Raw genomic sequence first — 23,635 nt, 5'->3', positions numbered from 1 at the left:
AAGATATCTTCAAAATATTTTTCCCCATTTCTAGAAAACCAAAGAAACCCCAAACCTCTTTTTGTGAACAATCTATTTGACTTGGGTATGATTTCACTCACAAGTATTAATCAAAAGCATTTTCCTTGAAATAATTTTCAAAATGAAAACTGTTTTTCCATCTACTTCTAATATCTTTGTCTAATGGGCTACATATGCACTGTGGATGAAGCATCTCTAAACAGACAAGTTATTTTTGGAAGAACACTGCGACACTTCTTGTAAATTTTAGACTGCTATGGTTATGCAGCATGGTCTAATACTGGATTATTTTGATCTCCTCTGCAAATCCATTCCAGGTTAATATTGACTATTATTATTAATCAGTTGATAGAGCCAGCTTGCAGCTTTGAAGTTCATATTTCTGCAAAATGACTCTCCACAACAGGATGTGGCTTGTGTTCTTTTTCACCTACCTCTTACTCTACAGTAACAAACAGCAAGTGCTTCCTACTGTAATTTAAGCAGGATTCTGAGAGACTGAGTGGTAAATGATAAAATGTGCCTTTGTATGTAGAAGAGAAACATTTCTGTGCCAGCAGATGATTGCCATGTGCAGATCCATGATTGACTAAGTCCTTTTGACATCACCACATAAATTGGCTCCCACTCCCTTGTTGACACACATGAAAAATCCATGCCTGATAACCTTGTAAAAATATATACAGTTTAACTACAATACAAACAAGCATTATTTCTCCTACCAGTGAATTATATCCATTCCTGCTGCACAATACATCATATGTTTAACAGTGCACACTACTCAGCAACTTAACCTATTTCATAAACTCTGAAAACTTACTTACCTCTTCTATGAATGCTATTACTGAATATGCCACTTCATATTTTTTCTGTACTGTATCATGCCACACTATAGATATTCATGCACAAATACCAAATGTAATTTGGAGCAGGGATTTTCCTAACTTTTTTTATCCTGTGCTGTTATTTCATAAGTTTCCAAGTACATATGCATTACGATTTAAATAAACAACAGTAACAAAATCCAGATGAAATTTTACAGATATGTAGGTACTCAGAATGTAATTAGCCAAACTGGAATGCAGCCAGGGCAACATCACTACTTTTGTGGAAAACCCCAACAGATAATACAAATGGCTTGAATGGGTCAAAATTGTAAGTACATAAATATACACTTTAAATGAAATTCCCAAACACAATACACCATCATCTATCACCTTCTGATTACCTAACACAGCTATCAAAAGTGCCTCATTAGCAAACACCTTCTCAGAGCTCCCTCCACTGCAGCATGCTGTAGTGTGAGGCAGGAAGTGAAGGTCATCATTTAAATTCAAGGCAAAGCGAGCGTAAATCAGCGCTTCTGCCCGGTGTGGGGCTGCTGCCACAGCGCTCACCAGCAGCTCTCCACCCGCTCTGGCAGCTCGGCTAATTTCATTAATTCAGTGGAACTCGGAAGAAAAACGGGGCTGTAATTTCAAGCTGTCAAGAGTTCTTTTTGTTTCTTAAATTTAGCAACGTACATGCGAAAAGGTTTGATACCCACGGCAATACTGCACCTCATGTATTGTTTGATAATCATCTGGTCACCACGCCCACCACACTGGGCTGAGCTCAAGGGATGATTGTTTGCTCTCCTGCCAGGACTTCAGCCTTCTTTAACACCCTGTCCTCGACAGCTCCTACACTGCAATTCAGCCACCCAAAGCCGCTTTTAAGAGGCATCTTCAGCTCTTCAAAACCTGAAAATATGTTGCATTAACACTGACACTTTGCTTTTATTGTCACTGAATTCCAATTTTCCTTTGACATGCTGCTGATTTCAGCACCTTTCTTTCTTTAAGCTCACCCAGTTGCCTTCCATGACTGAATTCCCTATTTACTGGTAAAGGAATACACAGTGAGGACACAGCACATTCGCCTGAGTTTGCAGCCCTTTCAAAGTTCTTCCAAATGACAGAGAGCAAAAGTATCAGATCCCTATAAAAAGTGTCTCACTGAGGTCTTATTCAGCAGGGGGATGACATTCCTTTAAACCTTCAAACCTTTAGCCAAATTCCTCCTCTGCTGTCCAACTCCTCATGTACATACATCATGACATTACTTCAAAAAGGAATGACATCCCAGAATGCCCAGATGAAAGTATACCAAGAAGTTGTACCAAAATTGTAATAAACTAACATAATAAAGCAGAGGAGCTACTGGAAGTTGGAAAGTGAAACCATTGAAAAATTCAACAATTAAGAAAACACCAAATAAGATGAAGAACTGATTCTCTCTGTTTAGAGTGTCTCTGCTGAAGGTACAGGGAGACACTTAACATGATCATAACTTCTCATCTGATGAAGCTTTCAGTGTAGATGAGGAAAGCACAAGGAAATAGGCCAAGGGACCCAGACACAAACAGATGGAATTGGCATGTCTGCATTCTGAGCCTTCATGGAAAAAAGGGATATACAGTTCCCATCTTCATATGAAACACGACTTCCTTGTTCCACCTGCACTCAGACAGACAACTACCTCACAAGAGCATGAACTTCTCTTTTCATCCCTGCAGGGAAATAACTGAAAAGCACATGGGTGACCCTTTAAAAACCTCTGGTGCCAAGTGCATCACTGCCAAAGACATTACCATCTCTCTCTGGACAAGATACTTGCCTATTGCAAACCAAGAGGAGATTTATTTGATTGTGAGTAGCTCCCTCTCAGGAAATACAGGACACTTAAAGGCACACAGAATTTTCCTCTGCTTTTCACTGCCACATATTAACTGCTGCTGCTGCACTTATTCCCCTTTTTAGGTATTTAGATTATTGGGTTTCTATAGCTGCAGCGTTTAAGTCTAAGGTGTTAAGTTTTCTAGTCGATGTTGACATAAAATACAAATTTCTCCCACTTTCTTTCACATGATTATACTTACAGAACAAGCCATCTTCAGACTAATATTTAAATTCAGAAAGTTATTTGGGGTTATAATTTTAAAATGTGGCTTTCATTTTCATGCTCAAAAACTATGTCTGTTATGAAAATATTTCATACAAGCTGCTGCCTAATTAGATGACTTAATGTTACAAAACTATGTATTTAAAAGAACTGCCAAAGAATATCAAAATCAGATTTTCCCTTTGTTTGCTATGATGTGCTTTTTTTCTACTTATATTATGTGCAGAACAAAAAAAAGTTGAGTGATAAGACAATGAATTCACATTGTTTTCCTGTATAATGTTCATCAGTTAACTGAGGTGTTCACAGTTTGTTTGCTTTTTGTTTTTTCTTTTTTCTTTTCAAAAGTGTAATTTAGAAGCCAATAACCCAAAGTGTATTCCTGAACACTTTAACAGTGTCCAATAGGTAGATGACCTAGCTGCACAGTGATTAAATGATTTAACTGCTAGATCAATGAATGCAGCATGAATTAAAATGGCTGCAAGCTTTTCCAGGCATAAGATGAGACCAAAAAAAAAAAAAAGGTACCTTACTTTTTATTTCACATTTCAAAGAAAATGTAACCATTTATTTTAAAAAGAAAAAAATACATGTTTTCCTGACAGAAATAACACAGCTTTTTCTAATATGTAGTGACTAATCCATATATTTTAATTCTCAAAGATCTGACTACATTTTGCCATTCTCATACTGAATAAAACCTAACTCAAGAAAAAAAGCAGTCTCTGCTCAGGAAACATAATGGTGTTAGGATCTGGTCCAAAGTGAACTGTTATCTCACGCGTGAAGATAATGAATGTTAATTTAAAATAATGTTCTTTCAACTCCAGGCTTTTTTTCATACAATCAATCAGGCCTGAAGTGTGTGCCTGTGCGCTCTCTCTCGCATGCACTCTCTCTGTCACTCACCCATAAACACTTCATTTTATATTCTCACTCCCAGAGATTCAGGAGAAAATTTTCTGCAGGTGTAAACTAATATTGCTCCACCAAAGTCAACAGAGCTGCACCAAATGGCATTAGCAAAGTCAGTGGTGCTGCCTCCCGTGACAAGGGTGCACCTCGATTTCCACTTAATGTGCACCTCACAACAAACTCTCCCTTTCTTATTTTCATATGTGCATTTCCCAGCTCTTACTGGCACAACCACTACAGCCTTTCACTAACTCACCCCTCAAGGTCTCTTATCTCCATCAAATCCCTCAGAGAAGCAGATACAACGTGGCTCTTTCCTGTAACCTAGGAAGAAGCTCTTGGAAAATGTGCAAGAGAAAGAGCACTGCAGTGAGGCTGCAAGGCATGTGGAAAGGACAGAACAGACTTGACCTAAAAAGCAGTAGGTTTCAACATACAGCTAAAATATTCAGTTATTACAGGAAAGAGAAATTAAAACATTCAAAAAAATGTAGCAGATAAAACTTCAACATGTGTAAAAACAGCAGCCATAATCTAAATTGCTATTGTTTGGATTATTATGGAAAACAAGTATTCTGTAGCTTTCTACCTCAGAAAATTGCCTCATTTTTGACACTTTTTAGGAGACATCTGATGGCTGGATAACATGACATGCTAGTTTGATCAAGAAAGGCAGTTCTCCTGGAAGAAGAGCCAAGTAGAAATTTGGATACCATTCCTTCCCACTGGCCCAGGAAATACTGCAACTGCTTATCCACTAACTTGGCAGAGCAAACCCTGTTCAGCTCCTCACTCCTTGGTGCACCTGCACTCCAAGGATCTGCACCACCACACAGCTTTAGCTGATATTTATTGGTATTTCCTGTGCCTGTGTGAGGAACAAAAGTCTTTCCATTTTATTGAAAGCTTCATGTTTTCAGGAATTAGTGCTACAACTTAGACTAGTACTTGGTTGACTGGAGAACGGGTTATTTTTAAGCTACTTTTTACAACTATTAAGAAAAAGAATATCAACATGAATTGAAGAAAAACCAAAACAAAACAATAAAACTGGTTCCTAGAGATGATTGACTCTTAATCTGTATTTCCTAAAAGGTGCAAGTTCAATAACAAAAGGAAATTTCATGTCTGGAACCAGAGAGAAGTTAGAGAGTATGCTTCCAATTAGGAGATTTACAAAGAAGCCTTCTGGGAGCCAGGAGAGTGGAAAGGAAGAGGAGTGTGCAGGAAAAGGAAGAATCTCTTTCTTACAACAAATATTTCCTGAAAGTCTATTTATTTCAGGTCAGTGTAAGCAGAAGATGAACACAAAGCTACAAAACTGAAAGATACAATTACAGACTGGGAGTGTCCATGTTTCTCACTTTCCAACACTGTCTGAAACGCTCCCAGGTATGCATCAGCACTCTCCTTCGAAAAGTTATGTTAGTGAAACAAAACATTTTTTTAAACACACAAAAAACAACCAACCAACCAACCAACCAACCAACCAATATTTTAATATGGCAGCTTTTAAACAGCCTGATATTCCATTCTAGTCAGACTCCTAATAGGTTAAACACCCTGAGTTATCTCTAAGCAAAATTAACATCCCTTCTCACTGTTCCTCATATTTTACTATCACAAAGAGGTTTTAAGAAAATTATTTTTATTGGAGAAAAAAAATAAAATTTTCTTCTTTTTTTTTAATATTAGAACCAATGCCAAATTATTCAGTGTGCCATATTGTATTCAAATGTCAGCTTGCATGTAATGACTGACACTGAAGCTTCCTGAGATAAGTCCATGCAGCCAGTTCTTAAGAATGTCCTACATTCTCAACTATACTTATGTGAAGCTAAAAATGGTGTCAGTCTGGTTCTTGGGAAAACAAATAATAACAATTCTTCACTTTTAATAAAAAATAAAGTTTCCTGCAATTTTGAATGTTTAATAAAGAAGGAATAGAAGCACAACATGAGGAGAACATTACCCACTCTAAACAATTTGTTATGTGGAACAAAAAAGATTGTCTAGATTTGCCCACTGTTTGCAGGTAAATGATAAAAACAGGATGGATCAAGATAAATTTCAGAATTCAGGTTTTTTATTTATGTTCTATGATTAAAAAAATCATTACTTAACCTGCTTGCACATTCACAATTTCCGTAATTTTGAACTATGTTAAAATACACAGTTCCCTGACATACCTATTTTCTAGCTTTCCTGATGTAAGAATAAACCTTTCTTCTCATAATGGTATTGGTTTTTCCAGTAGGAATTTCTTCTTTCACCATTTTGTTTATCTATAATTAAGGTTTTCCACAACACACAGGATTTAAGATATAAAGAAAATGGCAGAAATCACTAACAGAAAAATATTATCCATGTTTTCTCTGTTCTTTTCCTAAGCACTGTAACCTCCTTCAAACACCAATGTACATGTAGGAAAAGTGCCTTAACTTCAATGGAAACAAATATTAATTTAAAATTTAGCATGTGCAAAAAACCAAGTCATACTGTTGATATTGAATAGGCATAAAAATGCCCATGTAACAATGCTATTGAATTCCATAGAAGAATCAAAAATACAGCATTACATAAAATTATAACAGCACAACTAATTTTGACTTCCTTGAATATTGGAGTCATATGTAAGGTTTTAATTTTTAAAACTATTTTGTGGAACTAAACTTATTCATCAGTATGCTCTAAGACCTATGCATTTTCATGCCTGTGGGAAACAAGTGCTTATATGATCAAGGTCTCCATCATTATATTAATATTAATCTATGGGTAACAATGAATTTTCTGCAGTGAATATCAATTTTCATCAGTGAACAATCAGTGACTGTGTGGCCTGTGATTACATTTTATGAAATAGCAATTCTTTTGTTTTGATTTTGTACAATTTTGAACCTGGATCCTAGTAATTGCTTGGGGGAAGGAGATTGTGCATAAACTCTGGGTTTCAGCTTGTCTCTGAAGCCAACGACAGCTCATAAGACACTGATCACAAAATTAACAACTGACCAGAAGGAAAATGGAGAATCCCTGCTCCATTCTGAGGCAAAATTTCCACTTTAATTTGTGCGTGTGAATGCACACACTGCAGTGTTATGCAAGGCACAGACTCTGTCCTCTTTGGAAGTTTTCTTTTACTAGCAATGACACCATGAAAATAGTAATAAGGCAAAAGCAGCCAGTGCAGACTTGGCTGGTGCTTGGTTTTTGGCTTGAGAAGCATCTGTAATTGCAAACAGGTATCTGTACAGAGAGATCCTCTCTTACTGAACACATAAATGTTGTGTGAGACTTAACAGAAAATGATAGCGTGCTAAGAAAGATAAAGCTCTCTGATCAGTCTCTCAGATCTTAAAGATTTGTTGAGCAATAAACATATCTTACATACTTTTAATTTCTTTTTCACTGTGTACTATTTCTAGCTACTTTGAGATTCTGCTAATCATTTTCTCTCAACTCCATTTTGTTTCACTTCATCTCTTTTCCAGAAGGTTCAAATAAAACCTAAGGTTGACAGACAAGAATCGCTCTGCTAAAATTAGTGAACTAAGTGCCTTGTCCCATGAGTCACAGCACAGCTCCCCTCCAGCTCTCTCTAAAAGACCAGATAACAATGCCCTGCCCCAAGTGCATGGGATCAAAGTACAAATACCCACTTGCCAAAACACTGCTTTGGGTACTACACCTACTAGCACAGTCCTATGCTCTGTAACCAAAACATTGTTAAATCAGCTGCATTAAAATCATCAATTTGAATATAATGCAAGTTGGTTTATATTTAACATAGTAACAAACATAGGAGAAAGGCGAGGTAAGAAGGAATATTTCAACACTTCTTTTTCAAAATTACTAGATGTCAAATCAATAGTATCCTATTACAGATAAAAAATTAATTATGACAGTGAGCCCAGTTCTTTGCATGCAAAAAATACAATTTCCACAGAAACGGTGAATGGGATATTACTGCTATTTTTGTTGGCATGTTTAAATTAATTTTTAATGAGTAAGTGGATTTTAGTACTTTAAATTTCAATGTGTCTGGTGTTAAAATTATTTCTTAAGAATTAGTTTTATATGATAGTGTAAGTGAGAGTTGTATGAAGATTCATAATCCTGAAATCATAATGTTTTATTCTGCAATTATTTAATCCTGGAATTCAAAACTAAATACAGTGTAAAGATACATGCAAAGATATCCTGATTGTTAGTAAGTACACCAATAAATCATATTTCACTTCTATTTTGAATACATTTCTAAATTTGAAATTATAAATACTATTGCCTTTTTCTCAGTAACATGCTTTAAACTCAAATTTCATTTCTCTGTATTTTCATAACAGATACCTTTTGCATTCTAGTGAAGTGTAAAATGAGAGATTGGAAGAAAATAAAAACCAGTCTTTTTGTACACAAAACTCTCAATAGCTACACTTTGGATTTATCTACATGGTGCAGCTACAGGATCAGGCTCTGATGGGATATTACCAAAGCTGGCTAAAATTAGACACCATGAGCTTTAACTTGGGTTCATGGACATGTCAGTATGTATCACCACTGTGCCTGCTGTAGCCTGCCCACAGGACTAAAAGATCCTGGTCATTTCAGGGACAAAAAAAAAAAGAGAAGAAATAAATATGAATTAAATCTTACTAAATGCTAGGTTTACCCCCTTTTTTTTTTTCCCTATATAATCCAATATTCACAGCATGATAGAAATAAATCAAAAGACAGAGTTCTGGCAGTCTCAATTTACTTGAGGGCAGACATTGGTTTAAAGAGATGATAAAATTATGTTTACATACTACAACTGAAAATATGGTGAAAAAAGTATGGTGTTTCTGGGAGCTGCATGTGGAGAGGCCTTGGGAAACCAGACAACCCCACGTGCCACAGGAGCTCACCTGTGCAGGCTTGAGGCCACAGTGTTTGTTGTACTGTACACAGCCACTCTGCTGTCCATCAGTTACCATCCCTACACCCAGGAATGAAGGGGTTTGTGGGGTTTCCACATTTGTTTTGCATTTCATATACTCTCAGCAATAACAAATAAAGAAATTCCTGAAAAATGGAGTCATTACGTCATTTTATAAAGTACCTACTTTGCAGGCTGTACTCTCGCCACTGGAAGATTAAACCTTAGAACAATAACCCAATTATGAGCTAAATTTACATTCAACTGATGAAAAATGATCCAGAACCTGACAAGAATAATCTTTGTTCACAATGTTTAGCACAAGCAACACTGACAGCCTATAATGTATGAGCTATATAAAAGATGACATACTCTGCACTGCCCAGCTACCAAGGGCACCATGCTCCAGGTACTACACACATAATGTGGGAGTGCTCACCACATCCTGAGACTAAACAAACCTAACAAAAACCAAGGTACAAAACCCTCTGCAGATAAAGAACATGACCCTACATTACCTCCTGAACAATCAGGGCAAAAATGATGGCTAAACAAAGTCCTATTATATGGAAGGAAAACTGCAATTAATAAAATCAGGGGTTAGGATTTTAAACAAATTCATATATTTACTGGATAAATATGACGAAAAGAATTGCTCCAACAATTCTGATCTAACTTTTGAAAAAAATGTCCAAACTCTACCTTATTCAGGAAAGTAAAATCTTGTGTGCATTTCGTTGGTAATTTTAAACAATTCCACATTTTACAAACCAAGTTCATCACTGAAGTGAGGCACACATACCTTGCACAGATTAATTTTGTTTATAGTTCTAGTTAGCATTTGTAACAACCTGCATTATGGGTAAAAGACATCTTTTACTGACAATTATGCTAATCTGGGTCTAGCTAAAAAGTCATTTAAGAAGCAAATCAGAAATTTCCTGAAGACATCTTCATCATCACCTTGTCCCTTTTTCAGAACTTTTAGCCTGGACTGATTCCCACTGCCTGAAGTCTTCAAACACTTCCAGAGATAAATGCTCTGAAAGACTGTGGAAGGCAGTTACTATGAAAATTAGTTACAGGTATGTCCAAAATTTGTGAACTTTAGCTGACTGAAATTGGCTCCTCAATTTCAAAACATGTCTCTTTATTCTAGAATTCCCCCTCATTCTCAAACTGTGTGAAACGAAACAATTTGCTAGCTAACTAGATAATGCAGGCATCTACAGAGACTTTTAGATGCCTAAAAGTGAGAAAACATCTTCAATGTTATCTTTAATCTATTTCCTTTTGAGGTATTTTATTCTAACCCAGTGACTGCAGATGGCAGAGTTCAGTGGTCCCCAAGTTGTGGTGCATTGGTAGAGATGCACAACAGTCTCGATGGAGCCTGAGCCATCAAGGTGAGCTTGAGGCCAAATTCATGGTCCATCTGCCCAGGGAGCCCCACATCACTAACAGCACCCAGTATGTTTTATTTATGTGCAGACAGAAATACCAAGCACACTTCACAGCCTTGCACTGTCTCACTTGCTTTTGAGATGACCTTAAGCCAAAAAACACAACCCAGGCTCTCCTGCTGCAGGAGCCTCAGGTCAGGCTGAACAGTCCCTTCTCCTCTCTGCTCCCAGGACATTTGGACAGCAGACACCCACAGAATTCCTACTGCAAACAGCAAGGACACACAGCACACGAACTACCAGTCACACATTGTGCACAGCAATTCCACTCATGGAACTCTTGTCACTCCAGCAGTGCTCACTTTTTTCCTGAAAAGTTATGAAGCACTGCTCTGCCTCATACTACAGAAGGACTATGTCAAACTTTTAAGAATTTTGGTTTCTGGTGAACAAACTCAATTAGGTTTTTTTACATTTATATTTAATAGTTGCCAAGTGCTTGCTTAGATTTAAAAAACAAAACAAGCAACACGTTCAGAGGTGAAATAGCTGTAAAACTTTTGCTATAAAGCTTCAAACTGCTTAAAAGTATCTTTAGCACATCACCAAAGTTCTAAAACCCCCTCCCAACATCCACAGACTCCCAACTCCCCTTACAAAGTTGACTTCAGCACAAGACAATTTCCATCACATTATCTGGTTCATGAGGTGGAGAGGAAGATCATTTTTCTCACTCAGACCTTTACTACTGCTACCAAGCATTAGTTGCAGAGACCACCATCCATAGCACAACCAACAGAGCCATCAACAGTCACTTTTTCCCCCACTCACTAAAACCAAACTCACCATCAGCAAGATAAAGTGCTCTCTGTTGAACTACTCACCCCATGAACCATTCCCTTCCCTCCCTTCCCCATGCAACTAGATAGGGTCAAAGCACAGAGGGTTTGTTTAGGCATGGAAAAGCTGGCATTTTAAGGCCATAAATCCACAGTGGGAATTAATTAATGCCATAAATCCCATAAAAGTGGAAATTATTTTGCGGGCACTTCCACTTTTTAACAGAACATTAGTCAGCAAACAGTTGACTTCCCTAAAGACTTTCTGTAGCACACTCAAGAGTGGTTGATAATTAAAAAATAAAAGTGGAGAGATGCCAGGTCCTTCATACTGAAGGATGAGGAACTCAAAAAACCCAAAGCAGTGCAACCTGAACCACAAACTGGCATTTCCCCTCCCATTTTCCCCCTCCTCACACCTGCCTCAGCATTCACCCTAAAGAATTAAACTGTTTCCTACAAAAGCAAGAAAAATGAAAAAAAAAAAAAAATCAGCATTAAGTAGGACAAGAAAGCATTTTCCACTCTTTTTCTTTTCAACTGCAATAAGATGTTCTTAAAACTACAATAAATAGAATTACTTCAACAATACAAAGACTATGCCAGATGATTCCAGGTTAAATTATAAAACCAAACAGCACCAAAAGTTTTTGGGTTAAAGTTTTTTCACTCCTTTATCTCTTCTCAAACCACCCCATCTCTAGCATCTGTAAAGTTCACAGAAGACCAAAACCAAATCCCTAAAGCCTGCTGGTTTCCGGATAAGCCCCAAAAGACACACAAAGTTTCCCAAATCCTTAACATCTAGGGGGACTGTTGTCTGGACCACACGGAAGGTCAGGAAAGAGCACGAAGCTCCCCATCATCCTTACCACGGGCACTCCCACACCTACACTTCCATCCTTTCCCCGAAAGAAAGGAGACACAGGCCTGTGAGCAGCCCCGAGGGAGGGGTGAAGGCGAACACCCTACAAAGTGCACCACGGGCAGCTGTCTGCAGACGCGGCTTCGGGGGTGCACACACACAAAGATCCCCAGAACGCAAACAAAAGCGAGCCCGTCGCCAGCTCGCATTCCCGATCCGCCGAGTCCGGCACAGCCCCGGGAGGGCCCTTCCCGGCGCTGCCCCGGAGGCCGCGGGGAGCCGGGGGACAGAGCGGAGGAATCGCCCCCTTTACCCCCCGGGCCCTGCCCCAGAGCACACGGGAGAGGGGGGGAAGCCCCCGGGGCTGTGCCGGGGGACAAGGCGATGCCGGGCCCCGGTGCCCCGCCGGACGGCGAGGCCGTCCCGGCCGCGGGGGTGGCACCGCCCGCTGCCGCCGGCGGAGGAGGGCTGGGGCTCTGAGTTCACCCTTTCCCCGTCCCCTCCCCTGCCCCCCGCGGGCACGGCGGCCATGGCCCCTCGCCCGGCCTGCGGGGGCCCCGCCGTCTCTCTCCTGTGGAGCCTCGGCGCTGTCGAGCAGCTGCCATTACTCGGGCCAAGACCCGTCCTCCGAGCAGGCATCCCCCTCCCCGGCGAGGAAATGCGGCGGCGGCGGGGGTGTGTGAGCGAAAGGAAAGCGGGGGAGAGTGGGGAGCAAAGCGGTGGCCCCGCGTGCGGGAGAGAGCGGGGCCGGGGGGAGACGGGACTGAGGCCGGGCTGCACCACACCCTGCCCGGCCTCGCCTCTCACGCGAGTCCCCGGCTCCCCCGCGCCCTGCAGGCCCGCGCGGAGCGCTGGAAGCGGCGATTCTCTCCGGAGCTCCCCTCTCCCCAGCCCACCTCCTCCCGCCCCGGCCCCGGGGCTGGCTGCAACTCGGCACGGGGGCGCGGGGGACCCGCCGCCGCCTCCCAGCCGAAATTCGACCGGGGAAGGTGTGGGTACAAAAATAATCGCCGTTAATAATCACACGCGCTCCGCCGCCGTCCCCTTCTCCTCCTCGGTTTCCAAGCGGGCTGCCAGATAATCCTGCCCACTCCGAAAAATGAAATAATAATAATAATAAAAAAATCCCGCCTTCCATCTCCCCCCCGCAGCCCCACACATTTTATTATTAAGTATAATTGCTCCCCCCTCCTCATACGGCACCCTGCGGGGAAGGATTGCCCCCTCCCCTGGTGCCCAGCCCTTCCCCTGTCCCCTCTCCCCCATCTCCTTGGAACAGTGTGTACATGATTTTGTAGTTTTTTTAAGGCGCCATGTTTATAATCCTCCATCATATTAAAAAAAAAAAAAAAATCCACCCAGCATGAGACACGGCGTCTCTCGCACCCCAAAGCCAGGGAGGCAGACACAGAAATATCCACAGGGCTGTAAATTCACCCCCCCCTCCCGCACACACACCCCTCCTCCCCAGACTTAAAAGTCTCTCTCACCTTGTGCTGCTGGCGCTGCTTCTGCTGCTGCAGGGGGGGAGAAGTTAAGCCAGGGGAAACTTTTCAATCCCTTCCCCAGGCCGCTGCTGCCTCCTCCTTCCACATATTTTTCCCCTCAGAGTTTTATTGTGTCTGAATTTTCTCTCTCTCTCTCCTCTTCTGTCTGTCCACAGTTCAGGTTTCTGGGGTAAACAGGGTTTAGGATGGTGCTAGGGATATTTGGGAGAAGGAGAACTCTAGTGGTCTCTGCTGGAGTTGCTGTTTGTTTCTTTTATTATTTTTTTTTAATAATACATTTGAAACGGATCTTTAACTATTTATTATGTATGTATTTTGTCATACTCTTAGATCTGGACCCTCTCTTATTGCAGAGAGAAAATGTTGTGCTTATCCAGCCTTGATACATGAAAATTCCTCCTATCATGAAGTCTAACTTGGAGAAATGACAGATAATGTTTTTGAAAGTAGACACTCACCTTGAGCAACAGAAACTAAAACACAGAGAATCAGCGGTCTGTCTCAGAGTTGTCAATACGTCGTGAGAGCTGTAGATCACAGAAGCATAGAATCATTTAAATTGGAAAAGACTTTTATGATCATTGAGTCCAACTGTTAGCCATACTTGCACTGCAGGGTAGGGAAATACATATTAATACAAATACATAACTTTAAAGGAACATAAATATATGTTCCTATATATATACATAGGAACACATATATATATATAGTATATGTAAGTAGCAAGAAAATGTGCATTTTATATTTTTTAATGGACTGTAAGATAAATATTAATAAATGTCTATGGAAATATATCCTAAAGTTTCTGAAATTCTTCAGGAATTATTAAATGGGTAAGTAACAATTCACAATTAATTGACCTGACTAGAATTTTACTTTTATTAAAATACACTGCAAGTTTAATGCTGTAAATATTTATGCATGCAAAAAAATTTAGTCATATGAGTAGTCATTATTATTTCTGAAATTGTAGAAGGAAATAGTAGTGCTAATGTTGAAAAAGAAGCATCCATTGTGCCTGGTCAGTCCAAGATTAAACACTGTTTGCACAGTGAACAGTGTTCAGTTTGCACACTGAACAGTGAAAGTTTCTCCAGCGTGTCCACTAAATAAGATTTCAAGTAGTGTCTGAAACCAGTTTCTTTGAGACTGCTGCATCAGGACATTGCATCCACTTGGAAAATAAAACGCAAATAATAGTTAGTTGCACAGCTGTGATAAAGTCTTACTTCTATTATGAATTTAAATATGAAAGAATGTTTTACATTATTTAAATAAACAGATAGGAAAGAAAGTGCTGGTAATCTGCTCTCAAAGAGCGCTTGAGGCATTGGGCAGATACCCAGTAGTGGTACTATAATTTATTAACTGCATTATATTGCTTGTATTAATAAAAAAGCAAATGAAATTTACAAGCAAATTTTAAAGTAAGAAGGGATTTGCCATCAATATAATTACAAAAAGACTACCTTATGTTGAGCATTTATTTGTGGAGTTTGGCTGTGATTTCGTTAAGACATGTCATTTTCAAAAGAAGTTTGATAGAAATATATGCCAAGTTTCCATGGGATATTACTGGCTTGCCTGTCCTAGATTTCTTTGAAACCTCTGTTTAAATTGCATCTGAGCTATATTTATACACAGGGGGGAAAAGAAGAATTTGGGGTCATTAGAGTTTCTGCTGTTTCTACCATGCAGTCAAGCCAAGAGCTCTCCTCAAACTGACATGGTTAAGGTGCACTGATTTTTGCATCCAGAATCAGAGGACAAACATAGCTAGCAGTCACATAACCATTTTTAATTCTTCACCACAAGCAGCCAGACATCCCCAAAAACCTGGGTTGGCCGAGGGGATTTGCCCTAACTCCAAAACAAAGCTCCAGAGCGAGTCTCAGCTTCTCCAGTGAAAGATTTATTGCTCTGTCGCAGTGCCTTCTCCTTACCTATGTAAATATTTATTTAAGGCAGAAGTTCAGCTATCTTCAGTATAAAGAAGTTTTAGCCTCTTATCTCTCTCAGGACCCATGGAGAGCTGTCAAATAAACACTTAGGCCACAGTTTCACCGGCATGAAAGCACATGGAGGGTGGAAGCCTTATGGCTTGCCTACCGTACAGGTTTTTACCTGGAGTCTACCACTTGCCAACAATCTCCTGCACTTAACAAATTTATAAAGGCTAGTCTGGACCACCTCCAGATATTTGTTTCAGGATACAAATATTTGATTTTAGACAGAACAAGGTGTCCTAAAGCAAACATGTAGGGAGTGTCTGCAACCATAGCCACGTTACCTTCTCTGAGCTGGGGGCAGTGAATTAGATCCAGTGTAGAAAAAAAGGCATAGAGCTTATAAATGGGTGCTCATGGGCCCTCATGGGTTTTGGGGTGTTTTGATATCCCCCGAGTAACTGTTTGCATTATATAGCGTTCAGGATGCACGTTGAAGGATTAAAAGGAAGCATTTTTGTCTCGTTTTGACTTATTTTTATGGGTATTGTGAAGACTTTTTAATGCTCGTCAGTGCAGAGCTTCGAAGCCCGGCTGGCCGGGCTGGGCTAGCCCGACTGCCCCGCTTACCGCAGTGGCTGGGTGTCTAACAGGAGCCCTGCGGCGAGGCCCTCCCGGCCATTCACTTTCACTGGCAGCGGGGTCCGGGAGCGCCGAGCCCGGCAGACAATGGAAAGGAAATCCCCCCTCCCCCAGCCCCGGCCGCGGCGAGTTTCCTCGTCTGCACCGGGAAGTGTTTGTTCCAACCCAAAGCGGGCTCGGGGCGGCTGCAGCCCCCCTTCCCCGGGGCGAGGGCGGGGGCGGTGCGAGGCCGCAGGGCCGCGTTTCCTCCGCCCGGCCGTGAAGGGCCCGGGGAAGGGCGAGCGGGAGCCGCGGCTCTGGGGCATGACCGGCACCGCTCGGGCTCGCTGGGGCTCGGTGGGGGAAAGGATTTGCTGGTCCGAAAGGTTCCTTGTGAGGGCTCAATAAGCCTGCTGGCTTACGTGGTTGTGGGGAGAGAAAACGCACCACTGCGTCAGTGTTAGAACATGATAAAGTTACTTCCTTCCGAGTAGAAAGTACTTGCCGTAGGAATGCATCGGTCTGCATTTGTGCTGTGTGCCTTTGCCAGCAGTGCTGCACTGGTGTGTAAACAGGGGATTTGTAGGCACCGCTTCCCTTGCAAAGGGACTCGGAGGGGAAGAAGCAGCTGAATAAAGAAGCGCAGAATTAGCATCACCCAGACCAAGAATGTAATCTACTACCATGAATTAAAGGGGACATCAGGCAGGTTCATGGTAAAGAAATCCTTCGCAGGTTGTAGACACACAAACTATGACTTGGGAAATCCCTGAGCTGATCCTGGTTGGAGGCTGGGACATGAATACACTGTCCTGGTTGTTACATGTTCCCCAGGTATGCCCACTATACTTTCCAGGCGTGAGAAGATCAACGCTGCCTAGTGTCAAGCAGACTGGTAAATATGCCTCTGTGTTCCTTTTAAATGCTACTCTTCCCATCCTCCTTTTCAAAACATCATTGTATTTTCAATTCTAATAGTGGAGAACACAATCCTGTGTGTATATGGCTTTTTATTCTTGCCACAATCTTCTGCCATTCTCTTGCTTCAGTAGTACAACCATCAAACCTGCAGGTGAACAAGTACAATGAACAGAATCATTGCTGGTGGGTTCCAGGTACTGGTCTTGGTACCATGAAATCATCCACTGAATGCTGCCCTTGGGAGAAGGGAGTGTTGTCCTCTCCATCGCGGCACTTGTGCTAGGCTAATGAATGCACATCCTTGCGTTCTCCAGGACTCTCTACCATCTTTCTGGCTGAACCAAACCCACCCCACTATAAGCTCAAGTCTTTATCTGGCTTTGTAAGATAGCTGTCTTGCTGGTGGTGCCAACCCACTTCACTGTGTACTCCACTCCCAGCTGCACTGAAACAAAAAATATTTGAATGTGTTTCCTGGGAGGCGGGTCTGCTGTGTTGTGATCACAGAAGTATTAATGCAGAAAATTAGTGTAAATTTTTCATCAGAACGAAGTTTAGCAACACAGTTTTCTTTGCAGTAAAAATCTCAGCAAGGCATTTAATTTAGGAAGCTGGGGGAAGGGAACAAAGACTTAATAACAACAGGCTCAGGAAATCCATGGAGCTGAAAACAGTTGGAGGATGGTAGAGTCTTAAGGAGAAGGTTATGCTCTTCCTTTTTTCCCCAGGCATTGTAAAGAAAATACCAGTCTCAAGAGGGGGATACAGAGCAGAGAACCCCCAATGTCTGCTGCTCCATGAAGCTGTCTAAGGAATGAGTTCAAGTCACCCAGAGATGCTGTCCTTGCAGATGACATGATTGAGGATTGAAACAGACCCTACAGCAGCCAGAATCCTTCCTTCCATTTCAGCTTCCCTCTCCTTGCTATGTCCCTAGCTAAGCACCACTGGCTGTGTGGTACAGGCTACACACAGTGCTCAGAGTTGTGCAGGCAGAACTTCCAAAGACATTCTGGGGTATTTGTTGAAAACAGTACATTGTGGGGAGGTGGATCTTTGATCTCACAGCCCGTGCCTGTGTGTATAGCTGGTAATAAAAAACCCACTCAGAGCTAAGTCTAGCAAGTATAGATGTAGACTAAGATACAAAAAATGCACTTTTTTTTTCAATGTGTTCTCTCTTTACATTTTCATGCACAACTGGGAATAGAGGTTTATCCTAAAAAGTTTACCTGTGAGTAAACTGACATATGTTTATGACATATGACATGACATGTGTTTACACTAGCATTATGGTTCATGAAAAGTGTATGCCTGGTTCAGCAGAATCTGCCAAAGGAAACTTAGCTCCATATTTTTTAATTAATTCTAAACAACAGAATGAGTTCACACCAGTTGCATACTTTGTGGAAAAAAACCCTTTAATGTCAGTTTCCAAGTGTATGTCAAATCTATCTCACACAGGTCTGTATTGGTGTAATATAGGAAATAATTTTTATCTATGTAGAATAAATGCTCAAAGCTTATATTTGATTTTAGACTGAAATAACATTTGTTTTTATTTTTTGAGGATTCTGTGACTGGAGAAACATAATTTGCCAGAAAACCTACTGGTACTATGAGGAAATAAGTAGTACCTTTTGTTATTAAATAACTACAGAATGAGAACTTTTATATAGATATACAATGAATACCATAATTTTGGGGAAATAATAATTACACTGCACATCATACTAAATGCCAGCATTGAAAATAATAAGAAAAAAAATGCTATGTTTAAAGTAAGTGGAATCTATCCTTCCAAGGCAGGGGACAGACATGGATTAGGGAGGTGCATGCATTAGGAGCATGCAAAGATGTTCAAGTTCCTTTAAGAAAAAGCTCATGACAAGCCAGGTTTAACCTGTTTTGGTCCAGCACTTCTGTTTTGCTAATTAGTGCAGAAACACTCAGTGTCTGCTCTTTGTGTCAAAGCCTTCCATGATCAAACACGGCTTGTTAGCTCCAAGGTAGTGCTGGATCCAGGCTGGTTCTGTGCATTCCTGAGGATTTTCTCTGGGCTTAACAAGCCCTTCCAGTGTACAGACATCTGTCCCTGGACAGAGCAGAGACATACAGATGTTTCTGAAAGAGAGAATGTGCTATCATTAGTACTTAACTGAAGCTAATAAGACATGTTAGAGCTGATCACCAGTATTGGCTCTGTACAGCTTTTTCCCAAGCTCCAGTTTCCAGGAATACACTCTTTTGCATAGCATTAGCTCCAGTCTCACTCTGTTTATTTTTGCAGTTGTGATGCTACACAAAAAAGGCAAAATTGTTTCTGAAACAGAGCTGCTCTTGCATCTAACACATTGCCTGAGCTAAAGATCCTTACCAGACTGAAGCTGGCCTGGCACAAAGCCATCTTCATGTGCTTGGAGCTTTGATGTGCCCTGATATCCTCTGCAGCTTGACTACACCTCTCAGTGATACCACTCATGGGCTGTACAAGGATGGGCTTAATTAATAGCAACATTTGTGTCAGTTTTGAACCATTATGGGCAAGATGAAAGCTAATGTAGGAACAAAAAAAAAAATCCACATCTGTCATACTATATTTCAGACACCTTATTTGAAAGCTTTTTATATTATCCAAAGTTAAAGATAATATGTTGGATAAGATATAATAGTTTAGATCCATTATCACCAATTTAATTTTTTGTTGCATTCTGTAAGGAATCACATGCTTAAAATCAATTGTAATATTCAAGTCTAATTGTCCTTTCACTACCAACCTTCTTACACTGATGGAATTGGAAGAGAATGTCATGACAAGTTAACCAAAGTGGAACTTGCACAGTGAGACTGATTGAAATTATTGGATTTGAAAAGAGTACTGGGAAAAATAGATTGTGTGTTACTTGATCTTACTTGCCATGTAGAATATGTATTATGTATTATTCACAAGTAATAGATTTCATTTACATATTTGTCTATTTACCTATTTATCTTAGTTAATAGCTGCATTATATTCAGCATATGGCAATGTAATCACTTAAAGATTTCTCATTTAAAAAAAAAGAATTTATTAACACCCTATTAACTTTAGCAAGAATAAAGTGGGAGTTTGAAATTGAAATATCTTGTAAATTTACCAGGCATACTAATCAAAAGCCATGGTTAGCTAGTAGCTAATTACAGGGTACCCTAATAAGGGTAACTAATTACAGTTACCATTGGAATAGTAACAAAATATGCTGCACTGCTGAGCTTAAAAAGTCCACCTTATTTCTTGATCCTGAATTAAAAAAAATAAAAGGAATCATATTCTGACATCCTGTACATGTGTGTGGCAATCTTGATAATACATTTTCTGTTCAATGCCTGCACTTAATAAAATTTTTAACATTGAGACATAAATCCACATATTTTATTTCTAGTATTTGCATGCTTTATGGCCTCTTCTTAGTGCTGGACTAGTTCTAATTTTGTTCATTTTTTAACATAAAAGGAAAGATTTATCATCCCCATGTTTCAATTCTTAACTATAGGTCATGCTACTTTTCACTCAGTAATTTATGTGAATGTTTTCCCTTCTGGGTGACAACTATATTGCATTCACTTTGGAAATGTTGTTGCCTTTGAACGGTTTAGCAAAACTCCAAGGTGTTGGGACTAACATACAGACATGTTTTCCCTTCTTTCTCCCATAACTAGGGGAGAAAGGCAATCTTGCCCAAGTGCCAATTAAATAAGAGTTGTATTTATTTTCTTTTCTATTTTTAGGGAAAACAAACCCACTGCATATAGTTGCTTATGCATTACATAAGAGCAAGCTAAACGTGATGCGTGGCTACAGCTTTAGAATCTAAGCAATTTCTGTGTGACTTTTTAAAGAAAAATAAAGCATAGTGTTAGTACTGGAATCTGTGAGTGAAATAAGCAGAAAATTTGTGAAATACCAAAAAAAGAAAGAATTGTACTTAGAAAATGAATCAACGGAATCAGTGTTACATAATCACTCTTATATTTAGAACTATTTTTCTAATGCTATTCAGAAAAGTTGCAAACTGGTAGGTGTACACATGATAGAGAACAACACAGTTCTCTGCTGTTAAAAACTCAGGAAGCTTCAAGGCATTTACAAAAAATTTCAAAGAGGATGCTGTAATAAACATCAAGCAGGAAAGCATTGTAATAATTCCTCATAATATTATTATTGGAAAACACATTGAATTTCCAGATGGATTCTCTATTTGAAAAGGAGACAGAGTTTCCCTTCCCCATCTTCTTAGTTTGTGTGCTGCATTTTAGAGTTAAACTCATAGTGCTTGATAATATAAAAACAGGACAGATCAACTCACACAAAAGTCCATGTCTGAATTCTTATGCTGCACTAATTTTTGTCTGTAAGAAAATTTTGCAGAGGTTTTAAATGAAGCACTGTCTCAGTTAATTTACAAAGAAGGTGACCATTCACTTAAAAAGTTATATTTGCTTTCAGCTGCTGAGCTGTGAGCATATGAGGACATAGTAAACCATGCATATGGGGAATAAGGAAGATAATATGTATCTTCTTAGAATCAAAGGACTCAGGATTACTCTCTCAGGTGATCAAAAGTATTAGGAGAGGCAAAAAGAGAAATTAACTCAAAACTAAAACACAATTAATTTTTAAAATAGCCTGAAGATTCAGACTGAGCCATGTCAAAATATTTTATGTGCATGTAGGGATTCCTGAAGAGACGAATCCTTTTTGTCAAGTTGTAAGCACTGTCCAGTGTGTATGAATAACATTTTCATGCAAGGACTACAAGAATAAAATCTTCCCTCTCCTAGGAATTTAGCAACCAGGAATGAGCTCAAAGTATCCCTGTGGTAGCAGTATGGCTAATGTATGGGAATCCTGGGGTCAAGTGTCCCAAATTTGTGTCCTCTTTTATGTTTTACTGGTTAGTAAGGGCACCTAGGTGAGAGTTGACACTGGTGCTAGCAGTGAACTTCTCTTGCCTTCTCATTACCACTGTGAAGTTATTCAGGTCCCCCAAGGGTAAAAAAAGATAGAAGAGATTTAGGCACACTATATTAAAACATAATGTCCATAGGGAAAAAATTATAAACTACAAAACCCTCACAGAACACTAAGTGAATTGTTAAACTGTGTTATTTACAAGTGTTTTCATTCAGTGCCCTCAGTCCCAGGCTGAGGGGACATGGGGAAGTATGAGCTATTTGTAAGGAATTAGCTTCCAATGAAGGAATAGTGGCAGTTTTGTTGGAATGTCCTCATGGAAACTGAGGCATTCCTTCAGAGGACTGGAGTCTTGATTATTTTTTGCCTCAGTTACTAGATTTACATGGCACAATGAAGACACAAAATTCTGCTCTTGAGTTCTAGCAGAACTTCCCTGGGAGTGTTTAAGTCAAACCTGAACTCATGATATATGACAGCAATGTAATTGTACTATCTTTTTTCAGGAATACCTGTTCAAATATGCTACTGAAAAATATAAAAAAGTCTTTAAAATTGGCAAGCTCACAAGCTGTTAAAAGCGTTAACAAAGAGTTGCTTCCAAGCTTTCTCACAGATGGTCCCTTCTTTAAAATAAAAAATAAATTAAAGAGATCATTCTTCCTTAGAGAAACAAAGAATAAAGACCAGAGTTAAATGGCTACAGAATGTAAAACATGTAGTTTAGTAACTCTGAAAGGAGCCAATAGTCATGTAGGGTAATTAGTTGAACATGAACTTGTGTAGTTAATGAAAGGAGAATACTGTTGCAATAAATAAGGTAAAGTAGAACAGATTACAGGAGGTGTAAGGAGTTGAAGACCAAACTGAACCCCAAAAGCTTTTGCTACATCTGAAGCAGTAGGTCTACAGCAAAGTTTTTACACAATTGTCTTAGGGTTTAAACGGTGTATTTGAACATTGTTGTGGTACCTGAGACTTCAAAAAGAGGTAGTAAAGAATAAAATGTCAGAATAAAACATCTGTACAATTTTTTAGTAGAAGTTTGTGCTAGCATTTTGATCATAAGAAAAATCTTTGCTGATGAATAAATTAATAAAATGTGTCCCTCACTGTTATCTAGCCCTGGCAACAACCTACACAACATGCCTTACATTTAGGTGGCTAAATTCTGTTACCTGCAAAATGCAGTGTTCTCATCAAAACAGTCTATTGGGAGTAGTGTCTGGGTTGTAATGCCCTAAATATGGCTTGGCTTTTTTGTTCTCTGCAAAAACCATGTTAACCATTTAACAGAATCCGTGACCACATTCCAGTGCCTGTGCTTGGACCTTAGCACTCCTTTGTTTATCACTACAGACATTGCTTCTTTTTTATACTGCCTGCACACCCAAATTGATAGAAATGTATGTGAGTCCAGTTAATCTTAAGAAAAGTTAATCTACGCAGACAACCCTAAAAGCAAAGCAGAATCCAATAACCATTGCCCTAGATAAATAACTTTGTTGCTATTAATGTGAGCAAACTGTTTGCTACAAGTCTAGCAAGCAGTGAGAGATTGATTGGAATGTGCATCCATGGAAATACAGTTTACAATTACTAGAATTTAATGCATCATGTCTAGTGCCTGTTAGTGTGTGAAAGACTTTAATTTGTTTACTCTAGTTTTCTTCATAATATGTGTTTAAAAAAAATTGAAAAGCTTACTTTCCCTGCATGGAACACCCATGATTTCCAAGCAATTAGGAACTTCTATTTCTTAAACAACTTTTTTGACTCGT

General features: G+C 39.7%; 1 protein-coding gene across 5 annotated transcripts in view; it reads right to left on the bottom strand.

Annotated features, from left to right (window-relative positions):
• ZMYND11 (zinc finger MYND-type containing 11) overlaps positions 1 to 13,617 on the bottom strand; it is a 106,065-nt gene extending 92,448 nt beyond the window's left edge. For 3 of the 5 annotated variants that reach the window (XM_059489552.1, XM_059489577.1, XM_059489588.1), the window contains exon 1: positions 13,395 to 13,617. The gene's annotated coding sequence lies outside the window, so the exon portion shown is untranslated. Of the gene's footprint in view, positions 1 to 11,911; positions 12,044 to 12,800; positions 12,959 to 13,394 lie in introns of those variants that run through there. The other 2 variants (XM_059489569.1, XM_059489561.1) reach the window with 2 other exon arrangements.
• Positions 13,618 to 23,635: the final 10,018 nt, after the last annotated feature.

Source organism: Ammospiza nelsoni, chromosome 1, assembly GCF_027579445.1.
Source record: "Ammospiza nelsoni isolate bAmmNel1 chromosome 1, bAmmNel1.pri, whole genome shotgun sequence".
NCBI lineage: Eukaryota > Metazoa > Chordata > Aves > Passeriformes > Passerellidae > Ammospiza > Ammospiza nelsoni.
Note: the sequence above shows the minus strand (reverse complement) of the source record. Positions and strands in the feature narration are given on the sequence as shown.